At 37.6% G+C, this 20075-nt stretch overlaps 1 protein-coding gene across 1 annotated transcript in view; it reads right to left on the reverse strand.

Moving 5' to 3' along the window:
* Positions 1-20075, reverse strand: part of LOC150104628 (mitogen-activated protein kinase-binding protein 1-like) — a 399663-nt gene that overhangs the window by 239038 nt on the left and 140550 nt on the right. The gene's annotated exons all lie outside the window — the stretch shown is intronic.

Genomic DNA, 20075 nt, shown 5'->3' on the forward strand with positions numbered 1-20075 from the left:
TAAAAAAAATTGACTCCTCACACCCTTCAGTATTAGTCCTGTACATTATTCTCAACAACTTCAAAGTCTTATCATATCACATCACTTCTACTTATCATATCATATCACGTCATCACTTAATGACGTGTTAAAGGAAAGGTTGATGACGAAAATTATTATTTTTAAAATACTTAAAGTTTGGGAACCCTAATGAAACATTTGAGAAAGAAGGTGGAGTTCTGTTGCAACTTACATGGGAATGAGACCTCTTAAGTAGCAGAAAGTTATACATGGAGGTCATGAGGAGGAAAAGGCAGGCAGACTTGTCTCTATTTCTGAACTCTAATGATTAAAACAAAACGAACAGCAATAGCTACATGGAAATTCTGTACAACAAACTGATGGGAAACAGACAATTAATTTTGGCACATTAAATATTAAGAGCATATATAAAAAAGAAAGAATCAGTTAAATGAAATTAAAAAAAAGGTGCAATATCTGGCTGCAATATACATGCGTGTGCAGAGAGACAAAGAGAGAGAGAGAGAGAGAGAGAGAGAGAGAGATGCTGGAAAGGACAAAGATGCAAAATGTTAAATTATGAATTTATTATTATTATTATTAAGAGACCTCCAGGGAGTCAGAGACTCATTGAGGGAAGGCCACATACTACACACACCAGCTATCATACTTATTCTTGAATTCATTCACACTGCTTGCACTCACAACATCCAATGGCAATCCATTCCAATCATGCACCACCCTCTGAGAGATAAATCTAGTCCTCACACCCTTCTTGGAGGCCTTCATTCTCAGCTTCCAAGGATGCCCTCTCGTCCTTTCCCCATCCTCCATAAATTGAAAAATTCCATTAATCGATGGAATTTTTCAATACTGTCCTGTATGACCTGACCCTTACAGAAGTTTGTAAGTCTCAATCATATCACCCCTCTTTCTCCTGTTTGCTAGTGTCTGCAGTCTACAAATTCTCAATCTGTTTTCATAATCAGTATTCCACAATCCTGATATTTTTAACACTCTCCTTCGTACTCTCTCCAATATATCAGAATCACAATGGAAACCAGACCTGTGCACAATAGTCCAAGTGAGGTCTTATCAAGGCCTTGTAAAGAGGCACAATAACATCCTTATCTTTACATGTGAACGTTCATTTCAGCATTGCAATTATCTTTTCAGTTTTATTTGCAATCTTTGCAACATGGCCCCTAAACTTTAACTTCCTATCTATTAACACTCCAAGATCCCTAGCCTCATCAGTTTCTTCTAGCCTAATCCCACCAATATAATATGACATTGGATATCTACCATATTTTCTGGTATATAAGACGCACTTTTTTACCTTAAAAATTCATCTTAAAAATGGGGTGCGTCTTATATAATGAAGGTAAAGATTGTTTCCTCTTTTCAAAGTCATACCCACTCCCTTTTATGTTCCAAGATCTTTGTAGGCGGTTAATGATGCAATCAAATTGATGCATGACCTTCACGTGACTTCTAGAGCATCATTGGCTAAGAACGTGGAGTCCCTATTCAAGTTTCATAATGTCTTATCCGAGTAATCAGTTACCAATGTTTATCAGTATTGAGTTGACGTGTTGAGATATTTTGTGTTCAGTTTGATATTTCCCCGTAGATTTTAGTGATGGAAAAAAAACAGGCGACATTCATATTCTTCAAGTTACAAATTGCAGGTTGTAAAATATGCGGAAGAACACGGGAATAGGAAGGCTGAAAGACATTTTGGAAAGACTTTAAATTTTAGGTTTTTTCCCGAAAATTGTATTAAATTTCTTGGGTGCGTCTTATACATAGGAGCGTCTTATATACCGGAAAATACAGTAATCATGCCGAAGTGAATGACTTTACATTTACTGACATTGAACTGACACCCATTTTCCCATGCCCACAATTCCAGCCTATTCAAATCATTCTGCTAAGAATGCATATCAGCAGCATTCCTGATTACCCTACCTATCTTTGGATCATCAGCAAATAACTGTATGTCACTTGTCAAATCCTTCCCAATATCATTAATGTACAGATTGAATAATAGTGGACCAAGCACTGATCCTTGTGGTACACTACTTGTTACCTTAAACCTTGCAGACTCAGATCCCCCACATATACCACTTTTCGATATGTCAGTCAACCATCCTCTTATCCATGCTAATATTGTATAACTCAAACCCATTTTCTCCAATTTATGCAGCAGTCTGCCATGCTGCATTCTGTCAAAAGCCTTAGATAAATCCAAAAGCATCATGGTGTATCCATTCCCCTTGTCTAATTCAATGGTAACATTGTTATAGAATGTGAGCAAGTTGCTAAAACATGACCTTCCCTTAGTAAACTCATGTTTTCATTGCAAAGTAGATATTCACTGTCAACCCATTTCTGAATCCAGGCCATAACCAATTTTTCCAAAATCTTCACCACCACTCCTGAGATACTAATTGGTCGATAGTTGGATACATCGGTCTTTGCACCACCCTTTTGCAATGGAATTACCATACATTCCTTCCATTCCTACAGAATCTTCCCTGTTCTGAGACTCATATTAAACATCCTGGTCAAAGGAATGGCCAGTTCAGCTGAACACTCTTTTAATACATGTGCTGATATTCCATCAGTCCCTATTGCCGAATTCTTATTCAGTTTGAGCAACAGCTCTAATACCTTGGCCGCACACACCTGCGTTTCTTCATCTAGTGAAGGAGGTAACAGTGAGCTCAATGTTGTTCTGTTGGCAAGATTTATCTTACTGAAGCATGCCTGGTACATAGAAGATCATATGAATCATGTTAAAGACTTGCACTTCATCAATGAATTCTTGCTGATTACACACTGAGTTAGCTTTGCATTAGGAACCGTCCCCCCAATTTGCATATTCGGCACAATAACGAAGTATCATGTGATATCTATGTCACATGCAGCTACTATAAATGGGCACACGTATCCTCTGTACGTAATCAATAAATGTTTGCCAGTTATGGGGAAAAATGGCAATGTAAGCCAATTTGACCACAGGCAGATAGTTGGGGCCCAGAGGGCTGGTGCCAGTATTTTGGAAACAGCTGCACTTGTTGATTGCTCCTGTACTACTGCATGAAGGGTGTAACAGGACTGGATTAACCATGAACAGACATCCAGCAGTAGGGCTCACATTGGTAAACCACATATGGTTGATCCTAGAGGTGAGCATCAGGTGTCACAGCTGGTATCTCAGCAATGATGTGCAACAATCACACAGTTCATCCACCAGTACAACAGCAGGGCAGTTTAACCTATTTCCACATGCACCATATCTTGCTTTGCCTGGGGTTCCACTGCCAGAGACCAACAAGGGTGCCCATGATGATGGCCAGGTATCACAAACAACTTCGCTTAGCCCATGGAACATCAGCAATGGACCCTCGACAGATGGAAGAAAGTCGCTTGGAGCGATGAGTCCCATTTCCTCCTGCACCATGCTGATGGTGGGTTTTGCATTTGGAATAAACAGCATGAAGCCCTAACCCCTGGTTACATAATTGGCATTCAACAGGCTAGTGGAGGTAGTGTGATCTGGGAGATTTTTCATGGCACACCCTAGGTCTGTTGATTATCATCCCAGAAGCAATGAATGGTGAATGCCACAGGATCATGTTAGCCGACCATCTCCATCCATATCTGCAGAAGGTCTACTGCGACCACAGTGCCATCTTTCAACAGGACAACGCACCTTGTCATCAGGCTCGTACCACTACTGAGTGAATGGAGGAACACTACAACAAATTTGTCACACTGCCTTGTCCGCAAACCTCCCTGACTGTAACCAAATTGAACATGTGTGAGATACAAGAATGGGGTGTGAGAACTACTGATCCCCCTACATGGAATGAGAATGAACTGGCAGAGTTGCTGCAGCAGATATGGGTAAAGTTATGCATGGAGGATGCTCGACACCTTTTGGAATCTATTCCTAGGTGTCTGTGAGCCATGATTGCACAGAAAGGTGGACCAATACATTATTAGGTGGTTACCCTGATTATAATATATGGGCCAAGTGAGGATGAAAATAAAGAGACCAACCAAAATTATTTGCAGAAATGCACCACACATTTGGTGATCAACAGGGGAGATCATCTTGTTAAGGTATCTTGAGAAAAGAGTGAGAAAATATACAGAAATGCAGTTGGCAGAAATGGTGAAAAAAATTCTTATGATAATGGAAAAGATTGCTAAGCTTTTGTACTCCAAACAATCTGAATAATCACAATTATAAAGCAGAGATGTGTAATTGTGCTTGTTATGGAGATGGTAATGGAGATAATGGAGAAAAAAACTAAAAGAGCAAGAAGACTTCAAATATATAAACTAAAAAGTAAAAATGACCAAAATATATTCAAGAGAGGAAAACACAAGATTTGGACCCTAGGAGATAAAAAATACAGTCAGTCCTTAAGACCACTCGTACTTACACCAGCCATCCCAACAGCAAGTCCACCAAATACCACTTTCCTCTTACAACCACAGACTAGGGAGTTATTGCTGCAATCAAAGATAATAAATTCATTCATATAGTCCAGCATTTTGATTGCAAGATGATCCAAATTTTTTCTCAGTACTTTTCTTTCAAATATGATACGTTTTCTATTATCTCAATTTGTTGTTCAAAGTTTCTCAACGGCAAGTTAATGTCAGTTGTAGATAGTTTAAATAGAGTTTTTCTTTGGATTTTCTTCATAATATTCTACATTTCAGGATAAATCATGATCTGTCGCATGATTTATCACATACTTGATGTGGCAAATTATGATCTGCATACATCCTTTATAATTTGATACAACGTTATATATTGCCATTATTGTTAGCAGTATTATTATGATTATTATTAACAAACTTCCAAGGAGTCAACAAACAGGTGATGGAAGGTTTCACTCAACCAGATACATACTTTTCATAGGGACTATAAACTTGTTCACTCTCCTAGAATTCACGACAGATTCCAGCAATATGTTCTGTTCCATTACTCTCCAGGCAGAGAATATACTCCTCACTTGTCATCTGGCATAGCTTGGTGTCTGAATTAACCAAATAGAAAATTCAGAATTGCATACAAGAGAAATCATCTCAAATATTCCACTATGTTGATATCTATGAGATTGGCAATACTCTCAGAAAACAAAGAAGATTATCTAGCTAAAGGTTTGTCTGCAGTTTTAGGTGTTCATCGGAAATATTGCTAATGCCATAGTTCTTTTTAATGTTTCTGATAAGCATCAAGCTGCACACAAATAGATAATCTTTTTGTTTTCTGAGAGTATTGCTACTTTCATGGGTATCAACATAGTAGAATATTCAATTTAAGAATCATACATAAGCAGTATCAAGTATCATTAAAATGTAGCACAAGTATTTTGCTACAGTAATATCATGATCTTTTCTTCTACATTTTAGTTGGGAACAATGTGCAAACAATGAAGAGAGAGACAAAATCTGTTGATTTTCTACTATGTAAAATAGAGAAACTGATCATTGACTAAAGAGTGTCACAATGTTCAGTAAACTGGACTTGATTTCTGCCAACTTTCATATTTCTCTCTCATTATCAAATTCATTACTTTTAAAATCTAGTAGCAGAAATATCAGTGTTGTGCACATTACCAAACAAAAACAAAGAACTTTGCATAATCCTTTAAAGTTTGCTTAAATTCTATAGTCCTTAATTTCCAGAGAAAAATGACACTTGTCTTTCTCAAAATTACTGTTTGACCTTGACTATTAGAAGATTCTAATAGTGAAGCCACATAGCTTTTTTTAGATATCTTAAGAAGACTTCATGAAAGTAAGTAGAAAATGACTATAAAATACTGTATTAAGCCATAATGAACGTGAAGGTTTCTGTCATGGTAAGTTTGTTAAGGCAATTTGCAAGTGCCACTAATTATTTTCATATTATGAGACTGCATATATTCACAGTATACATTGATTGGAAAGAAGTAAATGGACACCATAGTATAAGGAACACACAGTCATTACACCCACCTTAATAAAATGTAGGATCTCCTTTCACTGCAAGGACTGCAGCAATCCTAAGTAGCAAATTTTCCATAAGTGTATGATAGTTATCAATGGGAATTTTTGACCATTCTTCCTGTAGGCATGTAATGAGGTCCCGCACTGTTGTGGAGTAGATGTCCCTTGACCTCACTTGATGCTCCAAGTCATCCCACAGATATTCAATAGGGTTGAGATCAGGACTTGGTGGAGGCCAGTCAAGTGTGGTGATATTTATGTCCCCAAATCATGCAGTTACAACAGCAGCCTTATAACAAGCTGCATTGTTCTTGCTGAAAGAGACAATGGTCAGTTCTATAGAAATGCCATAAGGTGGAAAGAACTGCATCATTGTCCACAATGTTTAGTTACCTCTTGGAGTTCAGTGTTGAAGGCACCACAAAAAGAGGTCCAAAGCCAAACCAGGATAAAACAAGACTTCACACCACCACCTCCTAATTTCATAGTTGGAGGGTGCACACTCTGGCAAGAGATTTCACTGGACATCTGCCACATCCATTCATCCATCTGCTCAAAGGTGTAGTGTGATTCATTGCTCCATAACATAGCTTTCTGAGCTTCCACATTCCACTGTATATGCTCTTTGCACCACTGAAGATGATGTGGTTAGAGTAATGAGGGGCTTGCATATTGCAGTCATACCATAGAAACACATGTTGTGGGCCTTGGTTCTGAATATTTTTGTGCAGATTCATGTTCCAGTTGATGCCTGGAACTCCACATTCAATGTGTTGGCCGACGAATGGTGGTTTTTACATATTATCCTTTGTAACACCTATGGTGACATTCGATGAGTGTGGTGAGTCATCTACTGCAGGTAGCACTTGCAGTTGAACCCCCTACACTTCCATCTCAGTATGATATTACTAATTGTTGACATGAGATGACTCAATTTGTCAACAATTTGCTGAACAAATAAGCCTGCAACTTGGGATCCTATCACAATGCCTCTTTCAAACTCCATCAGTTTGAAAGAGGCTTTATCCAGTTCATTTCAACTGGACAAAGTTGCACTGACTTGGGAGTTTAATGTTCCTCCAATTTATACTGGCTAAAAACATGACTCGTTACATGGCACGATGCACCTTGCCCATGTGATCTACTTTCTCAGGAAAAAAAAATTATGACATAAAATATACTTAAAAGATATTAAATATACAGAGCATTAGCTATATCAATCAAAAGTTAAAAAGCTTCACTAACAGCTTCCAGTAAAACACCACAATTAGACTTCATATGTATGTCTAATGTGAGCATTACTGTTGATTAAGTTGATGCACTGCTTCCTCTCTCTCTCTCTCTCTCTCTCTCTCTCACACACACACACACACACACTTCAATCATACCTCTGCTAAGTTAAATCTTTATAAGAGTGAAACACAAGTGACAGAACATTAAACTTATGTAGGTTTTTATTATATTGTATTGATGGATAAACCATTTTCAACATGTTCTTTGCTTCTGGATGTAATTATTATGAGACATAAGGCATTTTAGTTTACAATCAAATATCATTATGTTTTTCTCTAACTGTATTAAGAGTTGAGCTCAGGGCTTGGTGGAGACCAGTCAAGTGTGGTGATATTCGTGTCCCCAAAACCATGCAGTTACAACAACAGCCTTATAACATAGTGCATTGTTCTTGCTGAAAGAGACAATGTCAGTTCTATAGAAATGCCACAAGGTGGGAAGAACTGCATTATTTCCACAATGCTCAACACCTTCTATTGTTTATATTTTCTGTGACGCCTCTAAGAAGTTCAAGGACTCTTCACAGGAAGGCCGTCTACTTCACTATTTAATCCTCCAACCACACACCACACATGGCATTACTACTACCATCAATGCCATCTACCACCCATTGAAACCAACAAGAATAGTTTTTTGTCTGTAAATTGTGACTGTTCTCATGTTCATCCATTTGGATGACTCTCAAGTGGCTTGCTTAGTTTACATAACAAATTCGACAAACATAGTACAGCATATCACCTAAATTTGGCTTCTTCTTTAAGAGTGGATGAAAGGCTTCAGTAATCACAGAATGGCAAATACTTTGTTTTAGAGGAGCGAAAGCAACTTTAATTTGTGCTGCTGTTTCAAGATCAGGGCTTTTCTGTCAATCAGGTTCTTTATGTAAGGTAAAGCGACAGTTCTCTTGAATAGATTATTCAGGTGCTTGTTGTGAGATATTAAAAATAGTTTTCATGTTATAACCATTCTTAACTGAAATACCCTTTAGTTATTCAACCAGGAACATACACAACTTGAAGCCATAACCAATTATCCCTAATTCAACAGGAAAATCAGGTTCAAAATCTTTAACTTGGCCCATCCATATTATTATTATTCATGCCTCCATGGAGTCAAAAGACTCATCATGGGAGGTCCTTCCTAAGAACATAAAGTGTGTCAAGACTCATCAAGGGGAGGTCCCCCCCCTAAGAAACACAAAGTCTATCATACCACTCCTTAAACTCATTGACCGTTCTCGCTCTCACCACTCCATTAGGCAATGCATTCCACGGTTCAACCACCCTACATACAAAGAAACCACTCCTCACCCTCTTGCTCACAGTTTCCTTTTGTAACTTCCAGGGATGGCCTCATGTCATCACTCCTTCCCACTGTTCAACCAAGCGAAAGAACTCCCCAGTGTCAACCCTGTAACCACCTCTCAACAGTTTAAAAGTCTCAATCATATCACCTCTCCTTCTTCTATCCACCAAACTCTGCAATCCACATTCCCTCAGCCGATCCTCATAACCAAAATTGTAAAGTCCTGAAACCATCTTTGTCATCCGTCTTTGTACCCTTTCCACAGTTAATTTATCCCCTTCAAATCCTGGGGACCAAATCTGAGAACAATAGTCTAAGTGTGGTCTGATCAGAGACTTATACAACGGAATGATAACCCTTTTATCTCTGCAGGTCAGTGTCCTTCTCATAATTGCAGCAATCCTCTGTGTTACCTTCACCACCTTTGCAATATATCCCCTAAATTTCAGGTTTCTATCAATCATCAACCCCAGATCTCTTGTCTCCCCTACTTCCTCCAGTATAACTCCTCCCATAGAGTATGCAGCGTCCCAGCGATGTTTCCCAAGACACCCCCATTCATTTGCCCATTTATCTAGCTTATTCAAATCCTCTTGCAGGGATACCACATCTGCACTATTACTAATAACCCTTCCCAGCTTCGCATCATCCGCAAACAACCGAATATCCCCTTGCAATCCACTGACAATGTTATTGATATAAAGGTTAAACAATATAGGTCCTAGTACTGAGCACTGTGGGACCCCACTTGTAACCCTCTGCCTCCTTGAAACTTCTCCACCATACACAACTCTCTGATACCTATTGGACAGCCAATCCTGAATCCAGTTGACCAATCTGACATCCAGACCCATGTGCTGCAACTTAAATATCAGCTTATCATGTGGCACCCTGTCAAATGCCTTTGCTAAGTCTAAGAAAATTGCAGTATATGCCTTTCCCTCATCTAATTCTTGTGTAGAGGCTTAAGTGCTGTGAGGACATTATGTTGGAGGTTTAATGGATTTTTTACCCACGTGGTTGGGCTTAGTATTGTAAGTTTTTGTGTGCATGTTATATTAATTGTTTTTGTAATCCCCGTAGATGTCCTAGTGACTAGGACGAAATATAGGAAGTATTAAATTCTATTTTAATTCTTTTTGAGTGTTGTAAAAAATCCATTAAACCTCCAACATAATGTCCTCATCTAATGTTCTTGTAACTTTATTATAAAAGGCTAGCATATTGCTAAAACAAGAGCGCCCTTTCACAAATCCATGTTGACTCTCACAGATAGCATTACCCTCATCTGCCCAATGCTGTATACAGTCACTCACTACTTTCTCCAAGATCTTAACAACTGCTGATGACACACAAACTGGCCTATAATTAGACACTTCCAGTCTGTTACCACCCTTATGCAATGGCACTATCTTACCTTCCTTCCATTCCCTGGGCACCTTTCCCATAGCCAGACTTTCATTGAAAAGCCAGGTTAAAGGCACTGTCAGTTCCCTAGCACATTCTCTCAAAACTCATGGTGAAATACCATCCAGTCCCAAAGCTTTACTGACATCCTAGTAGTCATCAGCCAACACATTCAGTTCTTCAGTAGAGGACCCTGGATTCCACAAAAAAACTTTCTCTACCCAAGACTTTTCGCTTACTTTACTTTAGGGTGCTACTTTCATTATAACTACCACAAATGTCATACACAAGTTAACTCAATCCTTCTTTTACATTATATAGCTTAACAGGACTCAAGTTCTCTCCTTACAACAGATTTCCAGGTAAATGTAGTATTCGTTATTATTATAATCAGACCTGTATGGTATCAAGAAAAGGAGGTCCTCACTGTCAAACACAGTGGTTATCAAATCATGGCTTAAACTCATTCACTGTTTCTTCACAAGAAATGCATTGCACATATCCACTATTCATCATCATCATCATCAAATTCCTGCCATGTACCCTCAAGGGGTGTACAGGATATGACAGTACTACATGAAAAAATTACATCATTACTAACTTCCTATCTACAATTTTCCTCCAAATCAGTCTGTTACTTGTCAAGACTCCAACATTATCAGATCTTATATTTCTATCGTCTAAGGCACTTTGTACCGTATCAATCCACCTATATCTTGGTCTTCCTCTGGGTCGTTTTCCTGCCAACCTGGCAGAGAACACTTGTTTTGCTAATCTTTCCTCTCCCATTCTATTTAAGTGACCATACCATCTGAGATTAGCTCTGCTAACGCATTCCTGGATGCTGACAATGTCAAGTTCTTTCCTAATATCCTCATTTTTAATATGATATTGCCATTGATGCCATCTGTTCACGCCTCTAATCTTTCTCAGGACTCTCATATCTGCGGTCTCTAGTCTTTGGTCAAGTGTTTTACTTCTGACCCAGCTCTCAGATCCATAAGTTAAAATTGGTTTGAACACAGTCTTGTATACAGCTAATTTAGTGTTCCAACTAATTTCTTTCTTATTCCATATGAATTTATTCAATTGACTTCCCACGATACCAGCTTTGCTGATTCTGTTGTCTATTTCTATATTTAGTTTACCATCTTCAGTAAAAATTGTGCCTAAGTAGCTGAAATGTTTTACTTGTTCCACAGGTTCTCCATTCACAACACAGTTGACATTTTCAATGATTCTGCCTATTTTCATTGTCTTTGTCTTTTTATTGCTGACTTTCATACCATATCTATTACAACAGCTATTCAATTTAGTCAGAGAATCTTGCAGACTTGTAGCGGATTTATTTAGAAGTATAACATCATCCGCATAAAGCAAAGAGCTGACATTAACATCTCCAATTTTGATATCAGGTTTAATACCACATTCCTTCATAATGTGATCCATATAGATAATGAATAACAGAGGGGATAATGTACATCCTTGCCTCACACCAGATTTAACATTAAACCATCTTCCTGTACTTCCTTCAATTCTAACTGCTGACTCACAACTCAAATAAAGACTAAGTATTGCTTGATATAATGCCCCATTGACACCATATAACTGCAGCGTATTGAATAGCTTCTCTCTTGGCACCTTGTCATATGCCTTTTCCAAATCGACAAAACATAAATACAGATCTTTGTTATATTCCCATGCTTTCTCGACTATTTGTCGTAAAGTGAAAATCTGATCCTGACAGCCTCTATTTGGCCTGAATCCAGCTTGTTCTTCACCAAGCTTTTCTTCCACAATTCTTCTCAACCGTTTCTCAAGTATACTTGCATAGATCTTGCCACTCAGTAGGGAAATACCTCTGTAATTCTCACATTCAGTTTTATTTCCCTTTTTATATATGGGTACTATGAGAGCTCTACTCCAATCATCGGGAATTCGTCCCTCTGTCCAGGCTTTCTGAACTATGCAGTGCAGCCACTGTAAGACTCTTATACCACCATACTTCAGCATTTCTGGTCGAATATCATCTACTCCTGCTGCCTTTCCACATTTCAAGCCTTTGATGGCTTTTTCTACTTCAAGTATGGATATGTATTCCTGACTGCATGCCTGGTCAGTGTTTTTTATCACTGTGCTGTCATCACTGCTTGTTTCATTTAGCAGTTTTTCAAAGTAATTACTCCATACTTCAAGGATATCTTTTTCTCCTGTTTTCATTTCACCTTTATCATCTCTAATTCCTTTTACAGCACTCTTTCCTCCATTCCTAAGCTTCTTCAACAACCTCCAGAATATTTTGCCACCTTCTTGATATTTATTTTCTATATTCTTGCCAAAGTCTTCCCATGACTTTTGTTTAGCCAGTTTTACACACTGTTTAGCTTTCTTACATTTGTCTCTGTATTCTGTAAGAGTAAAAGCTGACTTATTTGCCAGGAACTTTTGATATGCTTTCTTCTTTTCCTTCACTGCCTCTTTAACTTCCTGTGTCCACCAGGGAGTTCTGATTTTTTTATCTTTGCACACAACCTCACCACATGCCTCTCTGGCAGAATCAATCAATGTTTCCTTCAGAGTTTGCCACTGTATCTCCAAGGTTTGATTCCTGTTCTCAAACTCTTTCATTTTCTTTTCAATAATATTTCTGTATTTTAGTCTACAGTTTACATCTGAGAGCTGCTCAACTTTTATTCGCTTTAAAACTTTCTTACATGTTATTCTTTTCAATATGAAATTCAATTTTATCCTGCTCAAGACTAAATAGTGATCACTTCCAATTTCAAATCCTCTGTACACTCTGGTGTCCTGCACCAGGGAGAAAACATCACTATCAACAATAACATAGTCAATGAGACTTTTCTTATTCCTAGCCTCTTCTCTCCATGTGAATTTGTGCACATTTTTATGTTGGAACATGGTGTTAGTAATAACTAGTCCATGTCCTGAGCAGAAATCCAACAGATATTTGCCATTATTATTAGCTTTGCTCTTTTCTCCAAATTTTCCCAAAATATTTTTGTATGTCTCACAATCATTTCCTACTCTACTATTTAGATCCCCAACAAGGACCAACTTTTCCTTTTTCATTGTGTCAGTTGCTTTTTTTAAAGCCTCAAAAAATTCCTCCACTTCTACCTTAGTAGAACCTTCTGTGGGACCATAGGCACAAATAAGTCTCATTGTCCAGTTCCCCATTCTCATATTTGCCCACATTACTCTACTTGAGACTGACTGCCATTCAAGAAGATTAGCCTCGTATTTTGTGTTGAATACTATGGCTACTCCTTCTTTTCCTTGATTGTTATTGCCTGAATATAACATTTTGTATTTATTGCTCAGAAAGATCTCACCAGTTTTGGTCTTTTTTGTTTCAGTCACCCCTATTATGTCGATCTGGTACTTATCTAATTCCTCAGCTAGCTCCATTTCTTTGCCATTCAGGCTTCTTACGTTGATAGTACCGATCTTTAACTCTGGTGATGTTGAGTTGGGGTTTGTTTTCAGATTTGTTCCACTATTCTACTCTTCATATCCACTATTCTCCAAGCAAAAAAAAAAAAAAAAAAAAAAAAAAAAAAAAAAAAAAAAAAAAAACCTGCTTATACCATCCTTATACAGTTTCTATAGATAACTTCATATTCTATCCCTTGTCCCTTGAGTTGTGTGCAATGCATGGCCCTCATCTCAAAGAAACTTCCTCAAGCCCAGGATTATACTTTTTCTTTCAAATACAAACATGGAACCTCTGTTAACTATAATTTAATAATTTTTTTAATTGTTTAGTAACAAATACATTTCTTATCTCTAACTAGAGATCATTATGTATGTATATAATGGTTAGAAATTCAGAATTAAGTTATACTGTATACATTTCCATGCACTCCAAATGCTGTTCCTAATACAGAGTGAGATGGCTGTTCCTAATACAGAGAGTAATTAATTTTTGAAATATTTGCTCAGAGAATTATTCACCAAATTATGATATTCTATACACACTGACATATCATGTGTATAATACTGATAACTCTACTTAAAATTTAAATATCTAATCACATTATTTAACTGAAAATAACATAAAAATGAAATATGCAACTAAAAATTAAAAAGCAAAAATTGCACAAAACTCTGCTGTAATCATCACTTAATTCTTATGTCTTACTTATTTAGTAAACAAACAAACAAACAAAAAAAAAACTGCGTTTAAAATTTATAATGCCAATTCTCTCAGGAGCTCACATTGGTGAGTATGGGCATGGCAAACCCGAGATATCCAAGCTAGACCTGATCTTACTTCATACAATATACACTTGGTATATCAAATCTGGAGACTGGTTTTCTTTCCCTCTACTCTTTCTTACTCTCGAGGGGATGACTCTTTCCTCTCAAACTATAGTTTCCACTATCCTAAAAAAATGGCTGAATTCAGGTCAAGGAGTGATGGTTGACACTTGACTAAAACTTAAACATAGAAACCGAATGAACTCTAACCAACCTAAAGATACCATAAGGATAGACAACTACCGATGGGAAGTGATTGGACTCTGCGAAACCAGATGGACTGGAAAAGGAGAATTCCACCATGGACAGTACAAAATGTTAACTTCGGGCAGGGAGGACAACAAACACCAAGAAGGAGTAGCACTTATATTAAAACCAAAGGCTCAAAACTCTCTATTGTCCTACAATCCTATCTCACCTAGGATAATTAAAGCAAGATTTAAAACATCAATCGGATCACTAACTATTATTCAAGTATACTCACCAACTTCGACATCATCAAAAGAAGACATTGAGGAGTTCTATATAGATTTGCAAAAAAAGCAGTACAGCAGACATCAAGTCAAGATCTCCTAATTGTAATGGGAGACTTAAACGCAAAAGTAGGCAAAGACTGGGATACCTGACCAAGAGTAATCGGAGAGTTCGGGTATGGAGAAAGCAATGAATGTGGCGAAAGACTACTAAACTTCTGCTCAAATAATAGACTAATAATAACCAACACTCTCTTTAAACATCCAAAACCCCAAAGAAAATGGAGATGGATATCACCAGACAGACAAACCAAGAATATGATAGACTATATTATTGTAAACCAAAGATGGAAATCAAGTATCCTAAACTGCAGATCCTTCTCTGCAGATTTGGATCAGACCATAAGCTAGTATTAGCAAACCTAAGAATAAAGTTAAAATCTAGAAGCACTTTTAGAGTCAAAAGGGGACTGAATGTAAAAAAAAACTACAAGACAACAATATTCTAAGAATATCAACTAGAACTAGATAAAAACCTGAAGGAACTACCAAAACAGAATATAAACATCGAAGAACACTGGTGCAAATTAAAGGAAATTATATTAAATTCGGCAGAAAAAACAATAGGTTACACAGAAAGAGAAAGTAAAAAGGATTGGATCTCGAATGAAGTAAAAAGGTTAAGCGATCAAAGGAAAAGCATGAAACTAAAATAGAACTATAACAGAAATCAATATAATAGATTAACCAGAGAAATTAAAAAACTAGTTAAAAGAGACAAGAATAACTGGTTAGAAGAAAAATGCAAAATGGCAGAAAAGCTATCATCATCATCATCATCAAATTCCTGCCATGTACCCTCAAGGGGTGTACAGGATATGATAGTACTACATGAAAAAAATTACATCATTATTAATTTCCTATCTACAATTTTCCTCCAAATCAGTCTGTTACTTGTCAAGACTCCAACATTATCAGATCTTATATTTCTATTGTCTAAAGCACTTTGTACCGTATCAATCCACCTATATCTTGGTCTTCTTCTGGGTCTTTTCGCTGCCAACCTGGCAGAGAACACTTGTTTTGCTAATCTTTCCTCGCCCATTCTGTTTAAGTGACCATACCACCTGAGATTAGCTAACGCATTCCTGGATGCTGATAATGTCAAGTTCTTTCCTAATATCCTCATTTTTAATATGATATTGCCATTGATGCCATCTGTTCACACCTATAATCTTTCTCAGGACTCTCATATCTGCAGTCTCTAGTCTTTGGTCAAGTGTTTTACTTCTGACCCAGCTCTCAGATCCATAAGTTAAAACTGGTTTGAACACTGTCTTGTATACAGCTAATTTAGTGTTCCGACTAATTTCTCTCTTATTCCATATGAATTTATTCAATTGACTTCCCACCATACCAGCTTTGCTGATTCTGTTGTCTATTTCTATATTTAATTTACCATCTTCAGTAAAAATCGTGCCTAAATAGCTGAAATGTTTTACTTGTTCCACAGGTTCTGCAGAAAAGCTATCAAAAGAAAATAACCTTCATGGATTATATAAACAAATAGACCAAATTAGTAAGACACGGACGGCAAAAATTATAATGATCAGAAACAAAGAGGGACAACTAATTGAAAGTAAAACAAAAAGAATGGCCAGATGGGAAGAAAACTTCAAAGATTTATATAATAAAAACAGCTCCCAGGATATTACGATTCCAGCCACTGAAATGGAAGAGGAAACAAATATCTTTACCAAAGAAATAACAGCACACAGCATAGAAAAACTCAAAACTAGGAAAGCACCTGCCATTGATCAAATACATGCAGAATTCTTAAAAGTAGGAAAGGAACAACTTTTAGAACCATTAAAAACATTATTTGAAAGGATCTACAAAAAAGAAGCCGTGCCTAATGATTGGACCAAATCGGTCATTTATTTATTTATTCTTATGGCTACAAGAAACTGGTAAGTGAAAAATACAATAACAATTTCCAGAAAGAAACAAATGATGAAAATCTTAACAAATAAAAGTTCATTACATAAAAGGCACAACCTGCTTACTAAGGCTTTCTTTTTTTTTTTTTAAATATAAAGCAAAAGTGACTTGTCATAATTAAGCCAGGGACAATTATCGTCCTGCTACACCAAGTATGACAGACTGCATGTTCTCACAACATAAAAGTGGCTGTATTCGAGGTTTAAGTAGAGAGCAGTTGTGTCTTGTGTGAGAAAACTTGATCCATTAGAGGAGGCCCATTTCACACTGTATCATCATCTTCTAACATGAGGGAGTTCTGCTGATACTATGACGAGGACTATGAGAGTGACTACTAGAATAATGTCTTCGTAGTGAGACAAGACCGTGATCTTCTGTTTCCTCCATAACCACTGCCACCACCATACCAACTACAAGTCAAAGTCCAGGCTGGAAAGCCAATTCAAGACATCATCCGTCACCTTGTGGATGTCCTGTAGGCCACCACAATGAAATTGGCGCCTTGAACAATCGTACACAATATGAGTAATCGTCTGAGCCAAGGGAGAACAATCACAATAAGGGTGATCTGACAGCCCTCATTTATGTAGAAGATAGCCACATCCGCCCTGACTAATTCTGATCCTGTTTATGGATGACCAAATCTTCCTAGGAAGACCAAAACCAGGCTGCGGAGCAGGGATCTTCTACCAGGAAGCCATTTGTTGAGAGATTGTTGGACCAGTATTCTCTCCATATGTCAGATATTGATGGCAGTGCAGCTGAAGAGAGTTCGTCCATGGACCAGAGAGGCTTTCTAGATTTGAGGCGAAGACTAGGTGGATTTATGAGTCTGGTGTAGGAGTAGGAGCAGGTTGCTCATTGCTTTATTAAATTCCTTAATCAAAGCTTGTCTTCTCTGTATGTGTAGTGGAGTAATGTTAGATAGAGCAGGCAGCCAGGAGAGAGGGGTGCTTCTCACTGTCCCACTAATTGTGCGCATGGTAGAGTTCAGCTGGGTGTTGATAATGTTAGTGTGTGTACTTCTTTCCCAGACAGGGGCACAATATTCTGCTGCAGAGAATGCAAGGGCTAGTGCAGACGACCTTAGGACTTCTGCACCACAACCCCAGGCTGTTCCAGCAAGCCTTGAAATGATGTTATTTCTGGTTTTAATTTTATTGGAGAGGTTGATGATGTGCCTTTTATAGGTTAGGCTTCTGTCCAGGCTCACTCCAAAGTATTTTGGGTGAGGCTCGTGTTCTACCATTTTTCCAAAGAAAGAAAGGTTGAGTTGTCGATTCACCTCTGCATTGTACACATGAAATACTGAGGACACTGTTTTCGTTGGATTTGGCTTCAAGTACCACTGCTTGAAGTACTCTTCCAGAGTGTTCAGGTCTGTATTCAAGGTTGATTCTAAGTTGGTAAAGGAGGTGGACTGATGTAAGATTGCTAGGTCATCGGCATACATAAACTTGCTTGATCTATGAGGTAGATCATACACATAGATGTTAAAAAGTATAGGGGATAACACAGAGTCCTGAGGAAGACCGTTGTGAAGGAATCTGGGCCTTCTCTTTTTTCTGCCAATATGGACCCAGATCTTTCTGTTGGAGAGAATAGATTCAAAAAGTTGTAGAGTTTTTTTAAATATTTTATAATATTTCCTAGTTTTATGAGGAGGCCCCTGATCCAGACAGTATCATAAGCAAATGTTAGGTCAATGAAAGTGGCTCCCGATTTAAGTTTCTTCTGGAAGCCTGCTTCAATTTGAGTTGTCAGGGCCAGGACCTGGTCACAGCAACTTCTTCCTAGCCTGAAGCCAGCTTGTTCAGTCGGGAGTGCTTTTCAATGAGTGGTGAAATTCTTTTAAGGAGAATTCTTTCAAAGAGCTTAAAGGTGGTGCGAAGCAAAGAGATAGGTCGTAGGTTTTTCACTTCATTTGGATCTTTCCCTGTTTTGGGCATGGCAATTATTTTGGCTTCCCACCACAGCTTTGGTAATTTACCAGTCATGATGATTTCTGAGAAAAGGGCAGCCAGCCATGTTTGGCCATGTTGACCAAGATGTTTTAGGAACTCATAGAGTATACCATCCACTCCTGCAGCTTTGCCATTCTTGGTAAGTTTTAAAGCTATTTGTACCTCTTCTCAAGATATTGGGTGTATGAGTTCAGGAAGTACGGGAAGGCTGTCTCAATCCCCCCTCCAATCTCAATACTGATTTGGACCAAATCAGTCATAACTTCTATATACAAAAAAGAAGATAAAACAGAATGCAATAATTACAGAGGCATTAGCCTCCTAAGTATTCCAAGTAAGGTTTTTACAAAAGTACTCCAAAAACAAATTAAGCCATATATAGAACTGGCACTAGGAGAAGAACAAGCTGGTTTCAGACCAGGGTGAAGCATAATTGATCAACTATTCACCTTAAGACAGCTAACAGAAAAGAGTGCAACCAAAGTTGCTACATAAATTTCATAGACTTTCGTCAGGCATTTGATTTAATCCGTAGAAGAGAACTATGGAAAACTATGGAAGAATTTGGAATTCCAAACAAAACCATAAGAATAATAAAGAATCTGTATGAGAAATATGAAAGTGCAGTACGAATGGAGGACACCTTAACCAACTAGTTCAACACAAAGAGCAGAGTAAGACAGAGATGCAATCTGTCACCAGACCTGTTCAATCTTACACTGGAAGAAGCAACCAATAAGGCCTTAAACAATAAAGACTCCAGAATCAAAATATATGGGAAAAATGTGACAAATTTAAAATTTGCAGATGACACTGCATTACTTGCAAGCCCAGAAGAAAATCTACAGCGAATTTCTGATAAAATAAAGGAGGAGTGTATAAAATCTGGATTAAACATAAATATAGACTAAACAAAAATTATGCAAATAGGAAAAAGAAGCACCAATCTGAAAATTGAAATTGACAGTAAGAATCTAGAGCAGGTAGAAAACTTCACCTACCTTGGAGGAGTTATTGAGTACAATCAATGATGAAATTATAAAAGATATAAACAGACGAATCAGTCAAGCATCCAAAACTTTTGGACGACTTAATAAAATATGGAAGTCAAGAGACATCAAACAAGTAACAAAAGTAAGAATCTATGAAACAATGGTCCTTCCAATACTCCTCTATGGAAGTGAATGCTGGAATCTCAAAAAGGCTGAAGAGAAAAAATTATTAGTTACTGAAATGGGTTGGCTAAGAAGATTACTTGGAGTATCTCTGCTGGATCGACTAAGAAACGAAGATATAAGGAAATGACTAAAACAAGAAATAACAATAATAGACA

Source organism: Typopeltis vanoorti, chromosome 7 (assembly GCF_054136105.1).
Source record: "Typopeltis vanoorti isolate ZY-2024b chromosome 7, IOZ_Tvanoo_1.0, whole genome shotgun sequence".
Lineage (NCBI taxonomy): Eukaryota > Metazoa > Arthropoda > Arachnida > Uropygi > Thelyphonidae > Typopeltis > Typopeltis vanoorti.